This window comes from Parasteatoda tepidariorum, chromosome 9 (genome assembly GCF_043381705.1).
Source record: "Parasteatoda tepidariorum isolate YZ-2023 chromosome 9, CAS_Ptep_4.0, whole genome shotgun sequence".
In the NCBI taxonomy this organism is placed as follows: domain Eukaryota; kingdom Metazoa; phylum Arthropoda; class Arachnida; order Araneae; family Theridiidae; genus Parasteatoda; species Parasteatoda tepidariorum.
The window spans coordinates 15,190,490-15,195,170 of NC_092212.1; the positions used below are offsets into that span (position 1 = coordinate 15,190,490).

The 4,681-nt window shown below is 32.1% G+C and overlaps 1 protein-coding gene across 1 annotated transcript in view; it reads left to right on the forward strand.

Moving 5' to 3' along the window:
• The first annotated feature begins 276 nt into the window (after nucleotides 1-276).
• Nucleotides 277-4,681, forward strand: part of LOC107438758 (epidermal growth factor receptor) — a 94,648-nt gene continuing 90,243 nt past the window's right edge. The window contains exon 1 of the mRNA XM_071185189.1: nucleotides 277-360. The gene's annotated coding sequence lies outside the window, so the exon portion shown is untranslated. The remainder of the gene's footprint in view (nucleotides 361-4,681) is intronic.

The following is a 4,681-nucleotide window of genomic DNA, read 5'->3' on the forward strand; positions in this document are numbered from 1 at the left end:
TCTTTTCCCCCTGTCCGCTGACCCCAACGAACAGGTCAGATGATAAAATAGAAGTCAGGAGGGGGGGGGAGGCAAAATGTTCGGAAAAATAAAAAGTGGTAGAGTTAGTGAGGCGAGTAAACGTCAAGCTAGCAGTCTTCTTTAAATCCCCCCTTCACCTTTATCTTTCTACCTGGTAGAAAGTATTTTTTTAATATTTATTCTTTTATCTCCCCCCCCCTTTTCTGCCATACCTTTCTCAACTCATATAATCTTCAACTGAACAGGCCCCAAGGCGGGTCCGGTCCTTATATTCCCGTGATTCGTTTCTTTCGTTCCTCTCAGCAATAACGATCTTTTCTCTCTTGCAGCGCCAAACAGGTAAGCAATGCCCTTGTATTGCGTGATGTAGAGAGAAGGGTTGCCATTTATTGGCAAGATATCGTCCTAAGTTAAATTCCTTTTTTTTTTCTTTTTTTTTTTTTTTTTTTTTTGAAATGAGAAGAATAAAAAAATTGCGGAAGGGTGGTGCTTGTTAATTTAAAATATTAAGACAGACATAATTATTCTTGTTACTTCGCTCTGATTTTAGTGTTTCACCTTCGATAATTTTATAAATACTATGTTTTTTGTAGGTTTCTAAGATAAAAGAAAAAGAAAGTTTGTTTTATTCTTTCTTTTAAAACTCATATTTCATTTAGTAAGTCCATTTTTTTTTCCTGTTATGAATTGCAAGTTAATGTATTTCAACTATGTGAACAGCTTTATGACATTTCATAATCGATAATTATACATCGAATATCGGCTCTCAATAAAAAAAAAATAAACAAAACTATGAACTTCGTTATGCTTAATTAGTATCAGATAAAAAAAATATATAATTTTCACTTTAATTTGCAATACCAAAAAAATTTTATCTGGGAACTTACATTGTTTTAACAAGCATTGAAATTCAAGATCCTCCAATGACAGAAATTTTTGTTGGGAAAAAATATAAATTCTCGATTTTACATTTTCCTTCTATTTTTCCTAGTGTACGATACATTGCTAGTTTTTTTCTTTTCTTAAATAATACTAGGGATTTTTGATTTCTTTTTCTGGCACAATTATATTTCATTTGGCAGTGCAATTTGTTTATTAATATGGTATAGTTACTAGTTATACCAATTTTTTTAAAATACCTCTATCTGCACTTCAAATTTCAATTCTGTAGTTGCAGTTCTCTAGTATGCGGAGCTATTCGCATGATACTTTGTACTATGAAACGATTTTAACAGTTCATCAATTTAAACATAATTCTCGAAACTAATTACCAAATGTTAAATTTTTTTTATATCATTCTAATCTCTGTACATTTGTATTTATTCCTTTATGTATATTTTTTAATTTTATTTATTTATTTTTATTTATTTAAATATTTGTATTTACTTCATATTTTCAAACTTCTGAATCACAAAGGTTTTCTTTGCTGAAAAAGTTGTAGAGTATGTAAAATGTAACACTTAAAACACACGCGGGCAGCTTTTATGATCTTTTAATATTATATTTTATAACCATCGTTGAAAAACCTACCCAAATTTGGGTTTACGCCTACCAATGTTCAATTCCGTAGCCTTGTAATTTTGAACCCAATCTTGAAGACAAGAGAACTCCTGGAAGAAACTTTGCCTTCGAGGAGGACTTTTCGATGGAACGAATCCTCATTTTCGTTACATGGGGAGGAAAACCACGAAAACCTTCCACGGCTAGCCTGACAGCATACCTGCCAACTTTTAATTCCATTATCATTTTTCCCAGTGGTATTAAAATGAAATTAAAACTTCAATTTTAAGCAAACAAATACGTTGCATTTGAAAAAACTTAAGTTGACAACCATGATAGTAAAGCATAATAATATATGTGCTTCATTTTTGTAAGAATAGTGGTGATCAAAATCCTTTAAAAATTAAGCTTATAAAAGAAAAAAATAGTATATATTTACTACCACTTTAAATATGAAAATAAAATCTTCCGGAAAATCCGGAAGAGTTGGCAGGTATGTGACAGCAAGGGGACTCGAACCCATAATTCGTCTACCACTGAGGATATTTTATGTCAGCACTGTGGTCGATATGAGCCGGGGGCAGAATTCGTATTGAACCCGGTTCACCTCATTGGAAGGCGAACGCTATATCCCCCGAACCACCACTGCTCATCTTTTAATACAGAGAAAAAAAGAAAACTGCCATAATCGAATTCTAAAAATAGTTCAGGAAACAAGCCAAAGAACTTCTTATTTCTACAGCGGAAGGATTTTCCAAAATTAACAAAATAAATTCTGGTTGCATTCGATTAAAGAAAATTATCATATCCGTCTCTTTAACATCCTTTTCTTTCTTTCTTTTTCTTATCTTCCGTCTTCTTATAAACGAGAGAAGTATTTGTCCTTCAGTTTTGGTCTTATTAATTTTGATAAAAAGTATATGTGTTGAGCATAGTTAAAAATAAAGCCATAAAAGAAGACAAGACAATAGACTAAAATAAGACGATTCTGATATAATATTTAAAGAACGAAAATTTTAAAATTAAGATGAATTTTTCTTTAAAAAAAATTTCTGATATCTACCAGCCCGTAAAAATGTATCCTAACCACTTATAAAACTACAACACATATAAAACTACATATAAAAATACAACTGACATTTCCAAGGAAAAAAAACTGTTAGTATTGTTATTGTTTCGTACTTGAAAAAAAAAAAAAGAAGAAAACTTCTAGTCAAAAAAAAAAAAAAAGAAAGGAGGAAAGTTATTTCAATATTGTTAAAAGAAAACGCGGTTAGCTTTTTATAAGCTTTCATTTTTAAGTGGAAAGTTTGAAAACCGGAGAAGAGATTAAGCTTCTATATGTATCGATTTTAAGTTATTAAATTGCTGTGGTTAATGCAGAGATGATAAAAAAAATATTTGTTTTCTTAACTTTGCTCCAACTTTTTAAATGTTTTAAGGGGCGTTAGAATCCAGCCTGTAATTATTGAATTTGGAGTTGAAGTTTAATCTTAACTGCTTTTTATAACTATTTTGCAGTCTTATCTATAACTATTTCTGCAACGCAAAATTTCCCAAAATTAACAAAATAATTTCTTGTGTCATTCCATAAAAGAAAATAATCATATCCGTCGGTTTTACATCCTTTTTTAAATGAAATTTTTTTTTTAAATCTTCGTTCTAAAAGTAAGAATTATTTGTCCTTCCGTTTAAATCACATTTACTTAAATAAAAATTTTATGTTCTCATAATTAACCAAGTGAGAAAATTTTATTTTGAGCACAGCTCAAAATAAAGCCATAAAGCAAGCATAATAATACATGAAGCAAATTATAATGAATAAAGAAAACGTTGCTTAATATGCGGGTTACAAAATAAATAAATAAAAATTGCTTGAAATGCGAGTTTGAGAAAATGTATATATACTCAAAAGGTGTATTATAGAAAGTAAGCATAGCATTATATTTGCGTTTAAAAAATTAACTTAGCTCACAATGTGAGTTTAAGAAAATTGACAAAGCATAAAATGGCACATTTGAAAAAATTGCTATGGCTCAAAACGAGCACTAATAGAACTGAACATAGTCCAGCAGTGTTTAGAAGCGGTTTCCAGTAGAACACCGAAGTCAAGCATCACTGGCTGCGGTCAGTGTGCGGGTAGGTGACCACTTTGATCAGCCTACAAGGCAGGGGCTAATATATCTATGCTACAAGGGAACGGAGTGTGTGCGGTATCGGTCCTCGTTAAACTGTTCTACCGTGAACAGTTACAGCAGTTTTCGGTTCGATATCAGAGGGTGGAAAATGAAGCCTGAAATTGAGAATACCTTGCAAAATGCAGCAGAGTTGCATATGAGAGTGCAATAATCTCACAAATCCCAGCTCATTCGACGCACATGCGGACTCGCAAGTGTTTCATCAGACATGTAAAATAATTGGCGCTTTCATACGCTACAGATCGACGATAAGCCGAAATGGACTGCTGTTGAATGAATTGTGAAAACGTTCAATAGAACACTGTGAAAAGCACGCTTTTGCACAATGCGTGATAAAATCTCATTTTCGAAAAGAGAAAATTAAACACTTTTTAAAAACACCCCATGAAAAAAGCACCTATAAGGGCTTTTAAAAAACGAAAATAAGCACCTTTGAGCACTTTCTAAAGATGCGACGCACCACGAGTTAAATGTTAAAGAGCAATTGAAGCCTGCAGTGTCATCAGACGCTGAGTTCCAGTAGATAGACTGAGTGCTCTGATTAGTGAAATTATTCCCTAATAGTAAAGTGGTCAAAGCCACGATGGACAATTAATTGCCTTTCGCGATAATATTGTGATAAATTTTGTTCGTAGCTGTTAATTGTTAAGTAGCGATTGAAGCTTGCAGTATCATCGAACCATGAGCTCCAGTAGATGTCTGATTGCTCTGATTAGTTATATGCAGGGCTTAACTCTTTAGCCCTGAGTTAAATGACTCCATAGCCCAGGGGTTGCCAAACTTTTCTGATCATCGACCCCTACATAATTTTTCGAAATCTCCATCGACCCCCATAAAAGTAATTTTCTGCTAATTAAAATAAAACTCTATTAGATACTGTGTTTGTACATTTATTTTATGATTTTGAACATTTATTAAAGTAATAGTACATAGTGTAACAATAGTTTTATGAAAAATATATT